The sequence below is a fragment of the Taudactylus pleione genome, unplaced genomic scaffold (genome assembly GCF_031769625.1).
Source record: "Taudactylus pleione unplaced genomic scaffold, aTauple2 ptg000256l, whole genome shotgun sequence".
Taxonomy (NCBI): Eukaryota; Metazoa; Chordata; class Amphibia; order Anura; family Myobatrachidae; genus Taudactylus; species Taudactylus pleione.
Genome location: NW_028284658.1, coordinates 430,066 through 452,985, shown reverse-complemented (window position 1 = coordinate 452,985; position 22,920 = coordinate 430,066). Strand labels below are relative to the sequence as shown.

Below are 22,920 nucleotides of genomic sequence, written 5' to 3'. Positions count from 1 at the left end.
ACCTCTCCCCAGGGGTGCCTAACCCTAACCGTCCCCCCTAAGGTTGCCTGACCAACCCCCCCCCCCAAAAAAAAGCTAACCCTGCTAACGCTCCATAAACATAACCCTCACACAAACCACCCCCCTCCTTCCCGCAGCTAAGGGCGCCCCGGACTTACCTTGTTCGGGCTGGCGTCCTCCGGCGTCGGGATTAAGATAGGCATCGGTATTTCGACGCCTATTTTAAGTCTTGTCGGAATTCAGTTGTCGGTATGGAGACCGGTAACTACATCCCCTTATCTGCACCTCTGTAATGAGACTATAGTGCCACTTTTTTGACTGGTCACATTCCAACATCAGTCACAGTAATTTACATTTTATGCAGTACCCACATAGATTATATCTTGTGGCTAATAGTAATCTGTATTTACTGATAGGAACATAGCATAATAAAAGAACACTCACTTCCTACTCTTCAAATGACCATTGCACTACATTGAGCTAATTAAAAAGTCAACTTATTACAACCAAATATTCCGAGCACACTTCTTACGCCTAGATCGTCAAGACATGTTACCTACCTAGCCGTTTTTACTTTTATTTTATATTCACCTACTACAAGTAGAAGGACACTAAAGAATTCAGCGATCACAACATGCTGATGCCACTAAAAACGTAATGGAATAACAACCAAGATGTCATGGTCACACAGCATCTACTGTAGAAGTGGTGATATGTATAGGAGAAGCCAGATACAGATCTCTATTTGCAACTGAGATCCTGGAGGACCTCACTATATACTTTTAAAATTTCAATATAAAAAATGAATAGGATACAGCCACGCTCTAAAACAAATACCAGGACTGAACTTATATAGACATAAGCACAGTCAGTTCTCAGATGCATAAATCTGTTCTGCAATGCATTGGGAGAATTTTGGAAAAGCACAGACTGCAGATCAAAAGTATATCGCACAATATTGACAGACTTTTATAATTTAACACTTAAAATGTGGATTAGTAATGATATAGTCACAATCATTATATTTCAAGGTCCTTCTCACAATCTACCCTTCTCATCTGTCTAATTTAAATTCCAGCAGATACATTGTGAGTATATTTGCTGCCAAACGATAGATTGTTAATGATTTGCAGTCGTTAACAACTCATCTATATTGTCAGTGGTGTAAGTTCATCCCGGAGGCAAGTTATAAACGCAGGCGTGCCAGGGCGTTTGACCGCTGTTACAGGGGCATGCATAAATTAGCCACTGTGATGCCATACGCAGCTTGGGCTTTCACCGTGTGCGATGAGGTTAGCAATTTGAGTAAGGTCTGACCTTGTGCAAGTGAGGCTCCGATGGTACTCTAGGTTACCAATGATTTTGCAGACTTGCAAAGTATTATGGGTGTGAACGTCCTTATGTTAGTCTGCGACTGCATTGCGATTGCAAACATTAGCCTATTTTCGCAGCTGCGATCGCAATAGGTATCCTTAATGAATCAGGCCTTTTATACCAGGTAGCCTCTAACAGTTTGTTGTTTCACTGCAGCTATTGTCCCAGCTAGACCCTAAGGGGCATATATAAAGTGCGGGTTTATAGAAGTGGCGGTATCGCTCATACAGATGTGTCCTCATACATCTAGCCTCCTTGCGCGTTAAACAGCCCTTCTAATTGTGGCGTGACTCGGTAGCTACAAGCATCTTTTTTGTGCAACTTTTTACCTCCAAATGCGTCTTAATCACACAGTGATGCGAATAGCTAGCACAAGCAGCTTCTGCTGATTAAAATGATATGCAGCATGCCTATGCTCTCTGTGCGTCTGCGGGCGTATCTGCATGCGAAACGCTACGTTACAGTTGTTGACACTAACGTAGCATTTCACATGCAGGTACCCCCGCAGATGCACAGAGAGTACATGCATGCTGCATATAATTTTATTCAGCAGAATCGGCGTGTGCAAGCTATTCGCATCGGTATGTAGTTATGAGACGGGCGGACGTATGGCCGCTGGTCTCAATACCGACAGTGTAATCCCAGCAACGGATCTAACATAGGCATCGAAAAATACAGACTGCTATGTTAATCCCGACGCCGGAACTCTGACTGGACGCCGGTCCGATCGTCCAACGATGGGTGTAGCCGGGAATGGGGGGAGGGTTAGGGACCACCCCCGTGGGGATTTAGGGTTAGGCACCCCCCCTGGGGAGGGTTAGGTTTAGGCACTAACGGGGGGGAGGTTAGGGTTAGCCCCCCTAAAAGGTGGGTTAGGAATAGTAAATTTACGTCCGCTGTCGGGATCTTCTCCATTGGGCTGCTGGCGTCGGGATTTGAACTGCCTGGCTCACATCCAGTGGTTAAACATACTGATTCCATTCGCATCACTGAGTGAATAAGACGCATTTGAAGGTAGAACGTGCACGAAAGACGCTCGGCGCCGAGGCACATGGAGCTCCCACGTTGTGTGGCGCATGGAGGATAGATGTATGTAGACACATCTGTAGCAACCAACCAGATTGTAGCCATTATCTTCTAGAAGGTAATAGATAAATGAGAAGTAAAATCTGATTGGTTACTATGGGCAACATCTCCACTTCTATAAACCCATACTTTAGTAAATATGCCCCTAAGAGAGTCACAAGAATGGTTTGGCAGCAAGAATGGTCTGGCAGCAACATTAAAGGGCAGACTAGATGGGCCAAGTGGTTCTTGCATCAAATTCTATGTTTCTATGTAACGTACGCAGTGATGCTGATCTGTCCAGTGAATGTATATTACATTTACCCATTTCCAATGCTGCCCATCATTAGATAATTCATTGTACATGTCCATCAGAAGAGGGAGAGAGAATACTTTGTTTTCAGGTGATTCATTTTTGTTAATTAGAATATATATGTAACTATAGATCTATATACTACTATAGTTACTAGTGGAGGATTCTGTCTTTGATTCTAATACAATATGACAATATGTGGATCCTAATCAAGTACTAATTAGATCTACAACTTCCACTACTTAAAAGGAAGGGGTTTGGATTATGGGCACAGCTTGAAAAAGTCCCAGGATAGGGATGAAACGCGTTGCTGCCCGCTGCCTGAGTGTGTGTGTCCTGAAGCCAGATCAGTATTACCCTGCATGTCCTATAACTACTTACCACTATTCACTTTGGAGATCTTCGTCAAGTTGCGGCCGTGCCACCAAAGTTGTGGTGAACAAATCTCCTCGATAAAGCTGCCCATTTGGAGAGAGAGACGTGGTTACTTACATCTGGTGGAGTTTTGCGGTTAGCTGCATAGCCGCAACCGGATCCAGCAGCCAATGTGTGTTCTTACTTGGGGTATCCGTAACCACACCGAGGGATAGCATGGCTATATATCTTACAGGTACTTTTCCCGCTGCTCCACTGAGGTTTACAGTCAAGCAGCATGGATAATCTCAAAAGGTGGGTTGTGGACACAGTGTTACTATTTAACAGGTACTATTTATATCTGGACGGAACGTTCCTTCACTATATTGTTACTTTAAAGTAATTCTAACATCGACACTTGGATACAGTATTCCTCAAGCCTTCAATATAACACTAATTAATTAACCTTCAGGATCTGATGGAAACACATCGGCTATATATCAATACAGTTGCAATATACCATTATTGTATTTAGTTTATGATAATTATGTTAAATTTTTTGGTCATTAATTTTAGATTTAATAAATTGTACCATATTTGGAGTATATTCTCTAATTCATGATTTGTTACTGTTTCCAATAAAAATTTTATGCTTTTTATTGAACAGAGATAATTATATACTAGTGCGGTTATTGATTTTTCTGATCTACGGTTTCTGTGGGGGTTGCAGTTTTCCTCCTCCTTTTTAACGGCTGCCTGTTAATTTCAGCTACAGGTGTGGTTAAAGAGCACTGAGGTTTTCTTCTGCTATTGTACATGTCAGCAAATATAAAGATCACTGGGCTGCTGTTGGGCAGATGGTTTCTGCAAGAGGTTAGTAAACCTGCTTTATACGAAACATTAATTAAATCTGCCAACTGGTATCCGTTGTCCAAGATGGAATAAAAGGAAATTACTAAATAGAAGATACTATCTGCAAAAATTTAGATTACAGATAAACACTAAAATACTGCACAACCACAATGTCTGGTATGCATTAAGTTGGGGAGGGGATGTATGGCTAGAGTTATGTAAGGTATGTCTGGACTGTGATTGGTTAAAAAGCCTTGCAAAGTTACTTTGGTTACGGTGCAGCAAAGTGCCAAATCTTCAACCATTCGGTCATGCAAAATGTGTAAACTGTCCACATAGGGCAATGTGTTACATTATTAAAAAAAAATTATATCGTGCTTAATATGCAGTCATATCCCTAACCCCAGTTACACATTCATTTAAATAATTGTCGCCAATCATGTTCTTGATATTCATGTTGAACATTCCGAAAATGTGTTTACAATTTTTTTTTTTTTTTTTCAAATAACGTATGACTTTAACAAGCAGTTGTGTAGGAGTGAAACAGTTATTGATTCTTAAGGGTAAATTTAATAAAGGTTGATTTAAATCAATTTCAAATTGATCTAAATCTTTCAATATCGATGTGTGTTTCTGGGACTAAATGACACATTTACTAACAAATTTAATAAGCGAGTGATTTAGCTCCAGAAACACAACATCGCTGTTAATTGGTTAAAATCATCTTTTAGTAAATATAGGCCCCCCCAGTAAAAATCTTGTCATGAACTGGGCTCAACTCACATAATGGCCTTTTCCTCTCTTTATAGGAATCACTTATGGAAGTCAAATGCTAACTTCAAACATTCCCATCTGCAGCTATTCTTGTTTATACAATGACAGCAAATAATTAAAAGAATAGCTTTTGCTGTAAAAAAAAAATAAAGGAGGGTGGGTTATGACAAATCAGAGTTTGTGACATATTTAGGTGTGACTTGTATTTTTACTTATTAATAGGGTTTGTCAAAATGAGGATTAGAAAATGTGCTCTAATTTTAGCAGGACAGAATGAAAAACAATTGCGTCACTTGTCAAACATCTGAGAATGTTCAAAAATTAGAGGAGTCACATTAACAGGTGGTTAGTGCTTAGTAACAACCAGCACAAATAAGCTATAATGCAAAGATGATAACTGGCAGCACAACAACTTACAAATAACCATGTAGACGGAATCCATAGCAAATACTTGTCCAAGGGGGCTTTGTCTTGGGAGGGAGTACTAAACAAAAGCCCTCTCACTCCACCCTAAAAACAGTGAGCGTTTTACAACCAACATGAACCGCACGATAAAGCAGAACATGTACAATATCCTGTAAGATTCACCAAATAACAAAACAGAGTGTGATGGGTAAAATACTGCAACACATATAGTGCAGTATCAGGAGTATATCACAACTAGCTCTTTAAAAGACCCTCTCCCCCAATAAAAAAAGAAATAGAATTGTAGTTTTTTTTGCTCATTTTAAAATGTTAGAACTGTTGCAGTATAATGAGTTTGGAAGCAAAATGTGGAAAGTGCAATGGCTGTGTGTTAGGGGAATACATTACTGCTTACATACAATTAGACCTGGCTCTCTGATCACAACAATTCTCCGTTGTCACAACAATATTAAAAGCCTCACATTTATTTTTATTTACAGACTAGTAAAGCACTTCCAGATACCTATTACTGTTGGGAGGTATGTACGCAAGGACAAATCAGCTGCCACATCACAGGATAGCAGGGAAATTTCAAGTTCTGCTTCGTCCCCCCTCCCCCGATTCCCTCTCCCACTGCCCTGTTTATGGGCTGGGAGATGAAGCTCTGCGAAAAAGGGCTGCATGATTCTGCATGGGATTTGGTTTTCATTTTTTCCCCTACCTGGGAGTGCAGCTTTATACTGAAAGAAAACTTAACTGTTTATATTTGCTTAGTGTAGAAATGAAATAATTCATACTGAAATAACCTGTCTTGGTGAAACCGATAGTGATCTTAATTACGCAAAAGGGGAAAAGGTGCGCAAACATGTACAATGACCTCTGTATCTGGACCTTTACAGCCAGGGACACTTAACAAAAGATGCAGAATCTAATACAGATAACACTAAAGACCCACATACACGACGCGATATGCACCTTTCAACGAGAAGTCCGATCCGATGGCCGACATATCGGGCTGTCCCCATACAGGGATTTATACGCTGCACGACCCCCTGATATGCCGGCACCCGCTCCCCCACCCGTATAGCGCTGCATGGGATCATACTTCACTTCCCCAGATCAAGTGTACATGCAGTAAGATCTGGAAGTTCGATGTATGACCCCACGGGACCGCGCACTGGCCGATATCATGCCCACACATGGTACGATACAGCAGCGATATCGTTCCAAACCATCGGATCGGCTGCCATATCGCATGTATGGGGGCCTTAACTTCTCTCTATAGGTGACCAAACAAGGGCTGATCCTAGTAATTCAGCCCAAGTGTCAAGTATCACGGTATTATTTGTCCACCCATTTTGGTAACCAAAACAGGATTTTGGTACTTACCGATAAATCCCTTTCTCAGATTGCATAGGGGACACTGGAGGCTAAAGACAGTGGGGTATAGACGGTGCTAAGTGGAGCTGGGCACTTTAAATTTCAAGAAGTGTGACTAGCTCCTCCCCTCTATACCCCCCTCCAAGCCTCAGTCTAAGAAAATTGAGCTGCGAAAAAGCTGAGAAAAAACAAATCAAAGAGGAGGAGGCGAAGCAAGTACACAGAACATATGAAAAGTTTGAAATAACAGTAACACAACCAGAGACATCAAACAAGTCTCTAACAGTCATAACATAAAATGACCCCAACCCTGGCAGGAAGGAACAGCGCAGGGTGGGCGTCCAGTGTCTCCTATGGAATCGGAGAAAGGGATTTATCGGTAAGTACCAAAATCCTGTTTTCTCCTTCATCCACTAGGGGACACTGGAGGCTAAAGACAGTGGGGACGTCCCAGAGCTCCCATTACGGGCGGGAAAGCGCTGAGAACCCTGCAAAGCAGACAGGACATGCTGCGCTGCAAAGGCCGCAAACATGTCAAATCTGTAAAAAACAAAACCGGTATGATGGTTAGACCAAGTAGCCACTTGGCAAAGAAACCCCATGGAAAACCCCCGCGATTAGCCGCCCATGAGGATCTGACTGAGCGAGAGGAATGCTCTAAAATAAAAAAGGTGGACGCTCCCTAGAGGAAGCAATATCCGCCTGTCCGAAGGACAGACAACTCTAGGAGGCCAGCGACTGTGTGGAGGCTTGCTAGCCAGGATGAACCGCAGCATACAAAACAAAGAGTGTCTGTAGCACTTATGGCTGCAGTCCTGTCCACAAAAAAAAACGAAAAGCCCTAACAACCAATAAGGGTCTAGAATGAAGGTGAATCTTGTGGAAGAACCGGCACCATAATCAATTGTTCCTGCGGAAAAAACGAAAACCACCTTTGGAAGAAAGTCCATTGTAGTACAGGAATCCGCTCTAACCCCAGGAAAAAACAAGTCTGGAGGACAACAGGATAGAGCCCCTAGATCTCAGACGCCCTCCTGGCTGAGGCCGGAGCAAGAAGAAGTGTTACCTTCCACGAAAGGTATTTTAACTCCACCTACTACAGCAGTTCGAACAGAGGAGACTGTATGAATGAAAGTACGAGATCCAAATCCCATGGAGCCGTAGGAGGAACAGAGAACCCAGCAGTGTTGAGAAACTAGCTTGCATAAAAAACAAAAGTCTGGCTAGTTTGAAGTTTGTAGGGAGAACTCATCTACGTTCACACCCTGAAACATAAATCATCCAAAACCGGTGGCAATGTATAGAAGTAACCTCTTATCGGGTGTCAAGAGTAGGGATTACTCTGAATGGTATGCCTTTACATCCTAAGATGGCCCTTTCAATAGCCACGCTGTGAAACGTAGCAGCTGAGAGTCTGGACAGACTAGAGGACCCCCGTAGTAAAAAATGTTCTCTGAGAGGCAGAGGCCGTGGATCGTTAATCAACAGGAGTCGAAGATCAGAATACCAAGCTCCGCAAAGACAATCCGGAGCTACCAACAGAACCCTGGCCTTCTCCCCTTAGAAGAATCTGATGAAGAGGAAACAGGTAGACAAAATTGGAACTGCCACGGATTTGACAGTGCGTATCCTGTCACAACCCCCAGTACTCTCAATCAAGAGCAGTAGAGAGGCAGTTGTTTTTTTTTCTTGATGCCAACAGGTCGACATGTTGAAAACCCTACCGTAGGGCCAGCTATTGAAAAACCTGCGAATGAAGACCCCATATGCAAGCGGTCGGCTGAGAAGGTCTGCCTACCAAGTTACAACTCTCATTGCGAACTTTGTCGACAAGGTGTTTAATGAACGCCAAGGTTGTGGCGAAGTCCAGCTGGACTCAGACCGCCTGACTCCGCAACAGGTGATATGCAGTTTGAATAGTGTAGAACACCCTCCGCAAATCCAATACCTTTAGCAGCAGACTTGCTTACTGTGAGGTCAAGCGGTCTCAGATCCTTAATCACAGTCCCCCATCCTGTCAGACTCACTTCTGTGGTGAGAAGAGTCCAATCCCACTCTCCGAATCTCTTCCCTCCAGTAGGTGTATTAAGTGCAACCTCCAGAGAAGAGATCAGAGTTCTGGAACTTAACCCTACCCATTGGTAAAGGAAAAGACTGGATTCTGTCCAGTGAGAGGAGAAGCTGAAACTTCCGGGAGTGAAAACGTCCATAAAGAAAGGCCCTGAATACCGTAACCATCTCCCTAAGGAGGAGACTGGAAACATGCACCCTGACATAAGGTGTCCCTGAGCCTACCCAGAATTGTAACGTCTGCTGAATCCAAATGAATCTCTTCAGAAAAATGTATAATCTATCCATGTCTAATGGTACTGTTGAGAGTCACTTAGGGCCTAGGCGAGAGTCCTGTGAAAGAACTTCTAGGGGGAAGAGTCGCAGACGGAATATAAAATGAGTAATCTCCAGTAACTAGAGAAAACCATATATCTAAATTAATTGCAAGTAATACAATATCTGCTAATGAAAGCAATTGTCTTAATTCCACATCCGCCTTCAGCAGATTACAATGACAGACCACAGCAATATATAGCCCCCAGATAGAGGGCGTATTTTTTTATATTGATCTGAAAAGAACAGATACCACATTTGAACTTAGCCAAAAGGCAGAGAAACGATCACCTGCAGCGCAGCAGAGTGTGTGTGTGTGCATATGTGCATATTATATATATATATATATATATATATATATATATATATATATATATATATATATATATATATATATATATATATATATATGGGATGTGCAGGCTCGGATAGGTTAGAGTTTGCACGTTGAGTTCGGATTTTTCCCTCCAAAAAAACGGAACTCAGAAAGAGGCAAAACGTCATCTTGCATGGACGAACATGTATGTATGTTATCATGTCTGAAGCCTGAAGATGGGCTATTAAAGTCCGAAACGTTGCAAGCTATGGCAGCTGTATAAATGCTTTTCAAATTCCATTGAGTGCCGCACGTGGAGGAATATATAAATATATATATATATATATATTTATTTATTTAAGAGTATACTTCAAACTCCAGCCCAACGTCTTTAAAAGACATGGTCCCAGGAACCAGTAACGTCGACAATCACGAAACCGAAGGACCTACAATAGTAAGGTAAAGTTCACTTCTTTATGCCTCAAAAGGAGAAAAAGATAATGACCGTCTCGACATCTGAAACTTGTTTCCAAACTGACATGAAAACATAATCCAATGTTAATGAAACTGGTATTTTATTTCTTTAAAAAGAAATATGGTGGAGCAGGACTAGTGTCCTTAGCCTGAAACTGCAATACCTGGTGTTTTACAGAAAATAAATCTTCCATCACATCTGTTTAGTGGTACGGGAGAGAGGCATAGTGTAATTGAAGATCATGCTTCTAGAGTACCTGACCTGGAAGCCCCTTCATTGTTTTCTGCTCAGCAGAGAGGTCACTACTTAAGACCCAGCGCCTTACGCGCGGCTATCACTTCCTGGAGGCATATAAGGCAAACGTAATAGAACGCCACCACTTTCTATATGTGACTGCTAATGGAATAAAGTCATTAAGGACAGTCCGCCATAGGCCAAAGTTCAGTTGCTTTATTACTCCAACGCGGAGAATCTGCTGTCTTGGAGTAATATTGTTTACCTACAACACCTGGTTATTCCCAGGGTGCATACGGGGAGGTGTGGCCGTGGTTATATTAAAAGGGAGAACATACAAACTCCACACAGCCAGAACCGCAGTGGAAAACGAACCCCCAGCGCTGCGACGCAGCAACACCAAACACCACACCATCTGCGAACACAACAGGGAGTTAGTTGACTGCCCCTGTGACTATCCTGCACAATATTTGCAGGAAAATATCGTATAGATGTCATGATACATATTGACCCCACCACACACAACAGTAAAAAGTGTTGTGAAACAGGTCAAAATAGGAAACTGGTATCCAAAGAGGAGCAGGAGAGAACCACACTTGCCTAATAGGGCTCCTTGCAGTGCAAGAATATGCTTAGGCATAGAAGGAAGTATTCACTGATACTTACATGCTCTCCTGCCTTGCCTACAGCCCACTGTGTACCACAGTCCAGGATAAGGCCACCAGTTGTAAGCAGCAGTGATATATTCATGTCTGCAGCCAACAGGGTCTCTGTAATTGCCACCAGCACTTCCAGAGAAGCGCTGGGGCTGCTGTGAGGGAGAAGCAGGGCTCCGGAGCTAGGCTCCGGAGCTAGGCTCCGCCCACGGGAATAAGCTCCTCCCCCAGCAGGACTCCGGAGCTAGGCTCCGCCCCCTGCTTTGGCGCTCAATCATAGTAGTGAGCGCGCTATTACTGTACATTTTAACACTGGCTTTCTCACAGCGAAGTGTATGAGACACTCCGGGGCTCTGCAGCAGCCAGAGAAGCGCTGGGGCTGCTGTGAGGGAGAAGCAGGGCTTTCCGGAGCTAAGCTCCGCCCCCCTGCTATGGCGCTCAAATTGTACAACATTTACATGTCTTCATAAACACAGCAGGGTATTACCACTGCACAATCACAGCTTTATGTAAGCACTGGCTTCTTACAACCGAGCGACAGACCTCTGTTGTCACACGGCCACAGTGGCTTCTTGTAAGCTGTCTTGCTGCTCCACTAGTCGGAGCAGCCTGCTGCTAAGTGCACCGCCTTTTACTTTTATATAATAACCTGGCTACCCCGCTACTCAGGGAGCCAGGGTCTACTTACAGAGCTGCTCATGCTGCCGGTGGCGGTGTGACCGATGGGGGCCGCTATGCGCGCTGCACGCAGCGGCATGTGGAACCTCCTGTTATTGACAGTGGTCTCAGCAGTCGGGGACCCCAGGCGAAGTGCATGCACTTGCGAGTGGGTCCCCCGGCAGCTCCATCGGTGCAGACAGGCAGCGCAGCTACTGCATGTCTGTCATCAATTTAATTTCTTACTTCAGCGCAGCAGCACTCTTACAATTAAAAATCCCTGAGGAGAGTGTGTCTATACATCCAGCTCCACTCGGGCACAAACTTAGACTGAGGCTTGGAGGGGGGTATAGAGGGGAGGAGCTAGTCACACTTCTTGAAATTTAAAGTGCCCAGCTCCACTTAGCACCGTCTATACCCCACTCTCTTTAGCCTCCAGTGTCCCCTAGTGGATGAAGGAGAAATTAGACAAAATGAGGAGGTTTGTGGCTTCAGCCTAGAACTGGGGTCTATTCATAAAGTCTGACAAGCACTTCATGTCATCCTCTGACCACATTTACCAACTTGCCCAATATGGAGCCAACTGCTATAGAGAAGATAATGATCATGGCTATAGATAAGATGATCATATATCGCTTGTACGGATGCAGCACACTCAGATATCTGTGGGATTACGTTATCTTCAGCTATTTATAAAGGTGGGTACACACCTAGCAGATATATCTGCAGATCAAGTGATCTGCAGATATATCTGTAGATGATGATCGTTCATATACACTGAACGACCATCTTCCAGGAGGCCACAGGTCCGCCGCCCTCTCCGTGGCTGCATGTGTACGGGCGGTCGGCAGACCGCCTGTACAAACTTGCTGATGGACAGATGTCTGCAGCACAGCCGACACGATATGTCTGAACAACGTCGTTCACAGACATATCGCTGGTACATACTGGCTGACGGGCACCATATATATTAGCCGATCAATTGATCGCCCAAAATATCTGTCAGTGTGTACCCAGCTTAAAAGGGTGTCCAGTTTAACAGCTTACCCTGCTCTGTATTTACATTTTAGGTATGAAAAGTCAGTAGCAATGTTGACCAAACACAACAATCTTTGCATCAAAACCATTATTCCGTGTATGCTGCTCAGTAATACAAAGCCCTTGATATATATAAATTTCACATAGTGGTAACAAACCTGCAATTGCATTAATTACCGTATATACTCGAGTATAAGCCGAGTTTTTCAGCACATTTTTTGTGCTGAAAAAGCACCCCCTCGGCTTATACTCGAGTCATGCCCGCATGGTACGCTGCTGAGTAGCGTACCATGCGGGCCGCGGTGCAGACTGTGTCACTGTGACACAGCCTGCACCGAGTGTGTAGCGCTGACCGGACGGAGTTCGGTCAGCACTACACACTGCCAAACACACAGCCGCCGGAGCCGGCAGCTATGTGTTTGGTGTAATCAGCAGCCGCTGAGAGTCTGTCAGACTCTCAGCGGCTACTGCTGCTCCCACTGCGGGAGCCATCTTCCGGCTCCCGCAGTGGGTAATGGGAGAGACGTCGTCATGACGACGTCTCTCCCATTATGCAAAGCGGCGGAGGAGCCTGTAGCAGCGTCGGGACCAGGAGCGGGGTTACAGGTAAGCGTTTTTTTTTTTACATTTCTCTCTACTGGGGGGGGGGGAATTAATAATGGGGGAACTACCAGGGGGGGGGGATGTTGCTACTGGGGGCACTACCAGGGAGGGGGGGGAATACTGGGGGCACTACCAGAGGGGATGTTGCTACTGGGGGCACTACCAGGGGGGGGTTAATACTGGGGGCACTACCAGGGGGGGATATTGCTACTGGGGGCACTACCAGGGGTGGATGTTGCTACTGGGGGCACTACCAGGGGGGGTTAATACTGGGGGCACTACCAGGGGGGATATTGTTACTGGGGGCACTACCAGGGGGGGGGATTAATATTGGGGGCACTACCAGGGGGGATGTTGCTACTGGGGGCACTACCAGGGGGGGATTAATACTGGGGGCACTACCAGGGGGGGGATATTGCTACTGGGGGCACTACCAGGGGGGGGGATTAATACTGGGGGCACTACCAGGGGGGGGATATTGCTACTGGGGGCACTACCAGGGGGGGATTACTACTGGGGACAGTACCAGAGGGGGGATTACTACCAGTAGCTGCTGCATTTCCCACCCTAGGCTTATACTCGAGTCAATAAGTTTTCCCAGTTTTTTGTGGTAAAATTAGGTACCTCGGCTTATATTTGGGTCGACTTATACTCGAGTATATACGGTACTTTGTATTTTTAAAATACACTGGAGTTAGATTATGAAAATTGTGAAAGCACCATGGGGTAGTAGAAGTAATTTGCTTTACAAACCTAAGCAATTATACCACACGATACTTTGATTTGCCAAGTGGCCTGAAAAGATGCCATTTGATTTTACATTAGCAGACCTAATGATAAGGCAGTTCCCAACCAAGTAAAACACAGAGGCAGTAGACATTTTCTAAGGTTAACCTATCAAATCACAGGGAACCAGTGACTATTGCCAATTTTCATTAATACTACTCAGCCTCAGCAATGATACCAGTTTTTGGTAAATGGACATGCTGTATTATCTGAATTATAGTTCATCCACAAAAAAAGCCAGACATGTACTTTCATAAATGTAAAAAAAAACAAGGTATGCATGCTACTGTGCAAATGTTGTGGCTGGAAGGCCTATATTGAGCACACATTCACATAATGTGTACAAAAAACACACACACACACACACTATCACCAATACTCATGAGAATGCAGCCAAATAATTCTCCAGGAACCTGTGACATCAGTGAGGCAGGAGGCCGCCTCAACTGTGTCCCTAGGTGACGATTGTACTAAAAAAAAAAAAAGTTTGCTCCCAAGATCATAATGGGGTCAGACACTCAGGAATTAGGTTACAGTAAGTGGAAAATTAACACTTAGATATGATATTGCACTTACAAGAGTGTAAAAGGTCAGAGAAGTATATGAAACACTGAGCATGAGACAGTCTCCAGTAGAAAGACAGGAGGAAGGAAAATTAAGAGGAAACCAAGAAGTGGTAACGAGAGCGGAGGTTCAGAGCTGCAGCGTAAGAGACTTCCCTGTAACTACCAACTCTTACTCCATTTCCTGTGTGTTTACCACTGTTCTCTATGTGAGCTGCCTCAAATGCCACATTCAGGAGACCTCAGCATAAACCCATCATTTATTTCACAAAGAGGGTTGTTGACATTTGTTTTAATAATTGCTATTATAACACACAGGAATATAAATGTAACGTGTTGCCCTAAAGATGATGAGAGTGAGGCAACAACAGACAAAATCACAAACTTAATAGGCAAACTACAAGTCATAGTTCATTTACTTCTTACTCACCACTAGGACACCTAACACTTGGTGCCTATGCTTTGTTGCTTAATTGGGTGTTATGGCCACCTATGTATCAATGTATATTATCCATGTCCTTGTCCTTCATTGTATTGTATTTTACTGAAGTCACTTTTTGGTTATGTACCTTGTAAGGCGCTGCGGAACACTTGTGGTGCCATATAAATAAATAATAATAATAATAATAATAATAATAATAATAATAATAATAATAGCAGGTTCAGGGTGAGCAGCTGTCCTGCTATGTAACTGATACCAAGACACTGTTAAGAGGGGGAAAAGGAAGCCTGGGAGAGAGTACCTGCAGGTCAAATTTGCTAGGGTTCATCCAGCTCTTCATCAGAAGAAATCAGCTAGTGCAGTGCAGCCCCAGCTGTTGAGGCCTTTGTCCAGCAGCTACACCTAAGCAAAGGACAGACAAAATAAATTAATAAACCTAGTAAACAAGCAAACATTATGTCTAAGAAGTGACATTAAACAGAAGGGTTAAGGGAGTGTGGGATGGTTTACTGTTTAATGGAAGGTCAGCAGGGGGATGTGACTACATCATACATACATGGGATACCAGGATATGTTTCACCCACCCAGACCTACAGACACAACTCAAAAAGATACATAACATGCACTAGGCAGTGAAAATAAAGATACAATGTAAACTGTATAGGTCTAAATAATACATAAATGTGACAAATGTAGGCTCTACAAAAATATAGTGCAAATAAATAAAAACAACCAGCTGTATTTTATAGAACATTTCAATACCCAGCATGTACAGCAACAATGTCACCTATGTGCTTATTTCATCATCTGAAATTTTCTAAGCTAGTATAAAATATAGTCACCACACCAGGTGGTAAAGTTAATGTGTGAGACAGGGCTGAAAACACATACAGTATCAATAGCTCATATCTAAAGTGCCCCATACATTTACAAAGCTATCCGCAGTTCTCCAGATCAGACCTGAAGTGTTGTTCTGCCTGTCGGAAATGCTGACTAGAGGCCATCAATGTTTGCCGATCAGTCAGGGAATCGGTGAAATTGGACATGTTAAAAAAAAAATGCAAAATTAGTGAATTCCAACATATTGGATTTCACCGTTGCGCCAACCACAACGTCTTTGCGAATTGCCCCAATCAATTGCAAATGTATGGGGGCCTTAACAAGACGCAAATTAAACAAATAATTGCTCCAAAGGCACCAGTATAAGAAAATTTTGCTATAGTTAGGTTCATCACACCTGCTTTGATTCAGACTGGAAATTGAAAACTAGAGGTTAGTGGGTCCCCATGTGAGACCTGGCCCTAATGTCCATCAGTGTCCAAACTGAGTCATCCTACGTATATTCTCTGGTAATATTTCAGAAGCAACAGGATACTAGCAAAGGAAAATGTCTGTTTACACTACTTCATTATCTTGTTGACTACAAATAAGGACAATGTAGATAAATAACATAACAAAAAGGCAATTAAAGATTTAAGGCAGAATATGCAAACGTAAGAAATGCAGAGAGGTTATTATTAATTCCTGCTGATACACAGATATGTAACTTACAGGAAATTCATCAACAGATTAATAATGAACTGGTACCAAGACTGCTGTGCACTTCAGCAGAACAAGTATCTCAAGTTCATAGACATGTTATTGACAGTATGAGAGAACATTGGCAGTATGGAGCTTTAGAGCATGCCTGGAAAATGTTGCGAACAATGGAAGGTGACAAACTCTTGGTAGACTCCCTGCTACACTTTCATTCTGTCCTGTAAAGTGGAGAAAGACAGTACAGTTGGGAAGCCGACGGACGGAATCTCGGCCGCCAGCTTCTCGACTGTCTAATCCCGGCAAGGGTTAAATGACAGGGGGCAAAATCCCGACGCCTGTCATTTTACCTACGCCGGGAACCTGGGGGGGGGGGGCTCACGGGGTGGACTTAGGGTTAGCACCCTCCCGGGAGGTTAGGGTTAGGCTAGGGGAAGGTTAGGGACCCCCGGGGGGAGATTAGGGTTAGGCACCGCCCCCGGGGGACTTAGGTTTAGGCGGCTGGGAAGGGGGATTAGGTTTAGGCACCCCAAAGGGAGGGTTAGGCTTAGGGGGTAGAATAGGGTTAGGAAATACTTAAATTGGATGATCGGATTTTCACCCCTGCCGGGCAGCCGCTGTCAGGATTTGAACCGCCGTCCATGCGGCTGGCGGTAAATCATACCGAACCCGTACAGTTACAGTGTTGGCAGTGCCCCAGGTTTTCCATCTCCGTTTCTTGACAGGCTCCACAGCCAACACAACCTCTCTGTTCCTGGCTTTTCCAGCTACTTTTTACATATTCCAGGTCTAAAAAAACTGAAAAAGTGGACCCTATCTGCAGATGATAGTTGTTCATACACACTGAGCCACCATCATCTGTCACCCGGCTGCGGATCCAGGGTCATATCGCGCCCTCTTCCCTGCGGCCTCTGCAGCAAGTGTACTAGCAGTTGGCTGATGGCCTGTACACACAGAACGATGAGCAGATTTATCCGCCATCGGCTTTGCAGCACAGCAGACGCAATATGTCTGAATGACGTCTTTCACAGACATATCACTGGTACACACTGGCCGATGCACACACAAAATATTGTCCAATCAATTGATCGGCCAATATATCTGCCAGTGTGTACCCAGCATAACATATACACAATATCTATATATACACATAAATATACACACACACACCTCTGAGTAATAGGGGTTACATTTGAGTTTACCACAGTAAGTGGACAGAGGCCCAGAATATTTTTTTTGGCCATTGCATTACCCTTTTACCCATCTCTCCTTGACCAGAGGAGCAACAGACATGCTGAAATAAAGGTTAAGCCCTCCCCTTTTGATAGCCAAGCTATCATTGTAGATCTACCAATTACATTTTTGAGATGTCAATATCTGGATAGTTCAAAATATATTCAAAGAATTAGGGGCCATCAGTGTCGTAAGTGTACCCCCCCCGATCCCCCAGTTTATAGTATTGCAAGTTCCCCTATATTGCTGCTGCCCAATTTGATTACTAGCTCAAACAAATATTTGGGGGGGGGGGGGGGGGGAGGGGAAATAATTTTGGTATTAAATTAGTGACTATGACAGTGAGGTATTTCAACAATTTCTCAGGCACACCATGGCACATGGAGTTTTGCAGGAAATGTCCAGTATTGAGCTACTGTAATAGCGGTAATGTGTGCAGCCATTCATCACCAGTAATTGAATACCTTCCATAGACTCTAGTGTCTGGACAATACATTTTCTTAAGTCTAATATCTGCTATATAGCGGTGAAGCAAACACAGGTGGAGGCGGCTGCCTTGCACACTGCAGTCATATCTTGGCTCCACCCATTCAGGACTTCCTCTTTTTGCAGCTCTCAAGCTGGGGGACTAATGCAATGGGGTTCCAACCTAGTACAATTATGGAAGCAACTGGATATGATTCTCCTGTTCATTCATTTGTGATGCACCGTCCACTGGCTCTTCGATTGGTGTGTGTAATAATATATATCCCAGGTTATTGCCGGGTCGAGGCTCTGTGTAAACGGCTCCCAGAAAAATAACCCCGGACGATTTACCCGGCAATCTTACTCGGGTTGAGAGCAGGGTTGAAAATGCGTTGTTCCCGGGTCATGCGGCAGTGTGAACGGGTGCTACCCGGATTATTTGACCCAGATACATTCCACTATTTGTTGATTGGAGCTTCTGGGGTGCTGGCAGATGATGTCATTTGTCAGTGCCCTGCAGAGAGACGCACACGCAGCCATCACTTGCCTGCCTAACCTCCTGCACACAGCCTGACCAACTCCCACAAAACGCAGGCTGATACACAGCCTGCCACAGTCAGAACTGCAGCCTGCACCACACAGCCTGACCAGCAGCTACAAACGCAGGCTGATACACAGACTACCACAGCCAAAACAGCAGCCTGACCCACAGCCTGTTCCTAAAGCAGCATGTGTGCTGCCACGAACTGGACCAATGCCGATATCTGAGAGCTACTGCTCATCAGGGCGGAGGAAGATATTAAATGCCAGATGACCGGCACAGTTAAATATGCAGTAGTGTACCACAATATTACTTATTAGTTAGTGTACCACAAAAGACCATTTTTAATGACATCTGTAGGGAAAAGCAGGGATTACCTGGGTTCAGTGTAAACGGGGCAAACTCGGGAATAACCCAGGTCGAGTTGCAGTGTAAACGTGGTCTGAAGCAGAGTTCGACCCGGGATTGACTAGTGTTCAAATTCCATGGTCGGACCCGGGATTTTGGTGTAAAAGGGGTATAAGTTTTTCTATTCTGTACCTGGCACTGCTTTTTGTTCATATTCTACTTTGTTTAGCTCTGGCTAGGAGACAGACCCTCTCCCTATAATAATGGTATACATAACAGCATATACATACACAAGTGCCAAAAGTCATGGGATAGCAGTATGTAATGGTAGGTGGTGTCATCGTACTAGGATGTCTTTGAAATGCCCATGCATGTATCAGTTGTAATATGAAATCTTGTGAATCAGTCTAAACACCGGCTAAGCTGCTCATGGCAAGGCATGATAGTGGGTGCCCGACACAAGGGACATTCTTTTTTTCCCAAAGTTGTGCGGACATTCAACATTCCTCGATATATAGTGTTACGTGTGTACCAGGAATACCTCATAGAAGGAAACACCACCTACTGTGAATTGCACAGTGCCAGACCACGAGTGCTTAATGAGCTTGACCAGTGGCATCTGGCCAGAATTGTCTGTGATAACAGTGCAGAGTTCTTTAGCTTCCATGGAATATAGGAGCAGAAGACCCATCAGAGTGCCCCTGTTAACACTATGATACTGGACACAGTGCCTCACATGGGCTTGTGACATCACTAATTGGACCCTAGAGGACTGGCAACAAGTGGTGTGGTCCGATGAGTCATGGTTCCAGTTGTTTAAGGCTAATAGTTGTGACGCAGACCACATGAGGCATTGAATTCCAGGTGTCAACAAGGCATCGTGCAAGCTGGAGGTGGTTCCATACTGGTGTGAGGTTTGTTCACATGGCATGGGCTGTGTCCGCTGGTCCACCTGAACACGTCATTGACTGGTAACCGATATGTTGCATTGCTTGATAACCATTTGCAGCCCTTCGTGGACTTCATGTACCCCCAAAACAATTAATTATTGCAGCAGGATAATGCACCGTGTCATCAGTCCCATGTTTTCCAGAATTGGTTTGAGGAGCTTTCAGGAGAGTTCCGATAAATACCACGTTTGCCCAACATAAGCCCAAACGAGCATTTATGGGACAAGGTGTAAAGGTCCATTCGCAACCAAGATCCTGCACCTACAAATATCAGGGAGCTATCCAGATGACATGGGTCAACATCTCTCCAGAGGTTTTTTGTCCACTTATGGAATTGATTTCACGTCGAGTTGCTGCACTTCCCCAAGCTAAAAGGGGGTCTACACGGTACTACGCACCTATCACATGACTTTTGCCACTTCAGTGTATAACAAGCGCTGCAACATCATTTGGTTATGTATAGAGAGGGTCCAGCTGGTTCAACCCTTGTTTCAACATGCAAAGTACCCACCTCTAATTGACCATGGAGGTTACTTGGGTAATTTAAGAATTATCCTGGCCAATGTCCATATCCTGTGGAAACACAATGGTAGGTTGAATACCTGGTTTGTCAATAGGATACAAATATTTTGCCAGCTAGAAGAATATCACATACTACTGCAGGGTGCATGGGTAAAAAGAAATGTCTAACGTAATAATTGTTCCCCTCTAATGAGCTTCAATTATCCTATAAACATCGAAAATGCTGCTAAGGTGCTCTCAATACAACAATTATAGTGCTGTCTACTGACATGTTTTCAAGACATGCCTTAGGAACCTTAAGATGCAGTGGTTCCGAGAAGGAACAACTATATTCTGTTTTTGAGGATGAGGCACATAACAATAAAATATATAATGTCCTTTGGGGGAAATGCTCTTTACCAAAACATGTAAATGAGCAACATTTCACCTACACCTTTTCTAAACATTACACAGGTACTAAAGGTGTTAAAGCAGGGAGATGTTTTCTATAGAGGATTTGGTGGGGGAATGAAATTACCGAGACAGTAGGTGTGTAGTGAATGAAACCCCTAATTGGACTAAATTCAAGGCCACCCTCCAGATCTAGCAGCTGACAAGCCGGCACAAAGCCATCTCTGCATGACATTCCCTAGTAGTCTATGAATCAGGAGAAAATTCTGAATTACCAATCGGGGCGAGCATTGCCCAAATTGCAAGTGCTGAGTTCAGGATTTCTCTTATTGACCACTAGAAAATAGGAATGAAGGAGGAGAAAAATGTATATGGTACACTTCTTCAGAATAAATTTCAAAGGCCTTCTTCACACTATACATGCATATAAGATTTGTGAAATGGAGATGATTAAAAGTTATCAACATTGTCCTACAGTTGGCTATACAAACAACAGAGTTGTATAATGTATTTTAGACAATGTCAGAAATGTGACTACACACAGAGTTGAAGTACATGCAGGCAAGTGTTCTTACTTAAAAAGGTAATTTGAGAGACAATGGGGCAGATGTATGAAGCTCTGGAAAGTGATAAAGTGCAGAGTGATAAACGACCAACCAATCAGCTCACAACTGTCATGTTACAGGCTTTGTTTGAAAAATGAGAGGTGGGAGCGGATTGGTTGGTCATTTATCACTCTGCACTTTATCACTTTCCACAGCTTCATACATCTGCCCCAATGTGGCTATCTTAGAAGCTGCAGTAGGTCAACAAACCTTTAAATGCCCTAAACATGGGTTCAAGAAGTCTCCAGATGCAAAAAGGTATGCCATTTCTCATATCATATTGCTGCCATGCCAGCCAACAGATAAGAACTTTACAGATGAATTGGGTTCATCAATGCAAGAGGCATAAAGTCCCAGGCTGGCAATAGTGAAACTGCCAAATGCAGTGAAGTACAGAATGGAAGGCTGAAATTACATGCATGTGACTTGCAAATTACTTTGTAAGTTTACAAAAAAAAAAAGAAAGCTGAAAGGAAGTTGCATCGTTGTGAAATTATTCCTCCTTAAATCTTGAAATATCTTAGAATTTTATAGCCACTAAACCTAGAAACAATACCAAAAGGTTCACACATCACTGCTAACTGAAGTCACTTATATCCTAATCAATACAACCACATCATGGTGATTACACAAAGCTGACTATTACACACACACACACACACACACACACACACACACACACACACACACACACACAGCCATTTAGAGGAAGACTACTAAAAAGAAATACATGCTGCCCATACATTGTGCAGGCATGTACTGAAATAAACACTCCAGGTACTCAAAGATCAGATACAGTATATAAACACACTTTCTAAATAAAGAAATTGGATGGTAAAAGGCAACGGCTGGTGATATTTAAATCTAGTATTTCCAGTCAGATCCAGAACTGATGTAGTTAAATCAAACTGTTGGTTACCCCATTGGCATGCCAGATTATAGTGTCCATAGCAAGCCCATCGCTCTCTGCTCCCTTTGTCATAGACCCCAGTATTTGCTGCTCACCACAGACACCGACCTCAACCAGGACCAGTACGGAAGGAAGAAATGTGGACAATTACCGCACTAGACTCTTTGCCAAAAACCTACATACAGAATAAGGGTCTGTAAACAGAAGAACACTGTGCCATCTCCAACCAGCATAAATAATACACACAAGTCTGTCTAGGGGAAAAAAAACAATTACCATAGGTCACGCTCGGCTGTCTCAACTTCTCATTTCAGAGGCCAATGCCTTATGCTCCAGCTGGAACTCACATGAAACAGGCTGTTATAAAGCAGATACTGGGGAACTCTTCCAAGTCTAAAGAACCCCCTCCTCTACAATGGTCTCTTATTCACACCCTTCAGTATGTAATGGGAGGGGGGACAGATGGAGCGGGGGAAGGCAGAAAGGAGTCAGTGTCCCTGGCAGTACCATGAATTCTGGGAAGACAAAGTGCCACATGGCATCACCCACCAGACAACAATGGAACTAACCTGCTGATGTGTAGAAGGTTTGTCAAATCACTGACAGTACTGTAAAGGGAGTGTAGAAACTTATGCAACTGTAAAAGTAACAAATCTTTACGAAGACATCCAGTGTCCCATGAACAGTAGAACGTAGTATTAATGAGTCAGCAGAAGCACGTGACAGAACAATGCATATACGAGATCTC

The 22,920-nt window shown here is 43.7% G+C and overlaps 1 protein-coding gene and 1 pseudogene across 6 annotated transcripts in view; both read right to left on the bottom strand.

The window, feature by feature from the left end:
• The window catches only part of RHBDF2 (rhomboid 5 homolog 2), a 94,035-nt gene that overhangs the window by 66,531 nt on the left and 4,584 nt on the right, over positions 1–22,920 (bottom strand). For 3 of the 6 annotated variants that reach the window (XR_015879429.1, XM_088480540.1, XM_088480542.1), the window contains exon 2: positions 14,974–15,074. The gene's annotated coding sequence lies outside the window, so the exon portion shown is untranslated. Of the gene's footprint in view, positions 1–11,271; positions 11,489–11,508; positions 11,535–14,973; positions 15,075–20,256; positions 20,319–22,920 lie in introns of those variants that run through there. The other 3 variants (XM_088480541.1, XM_088480544.1, XM_088480543.1) reach the window with 3 other exon arrangements.
• On the bottom strand, positions 8,990–9,190 carry LOC148514850 (U2 spliceosomal RNA; annotated as a pseudogene).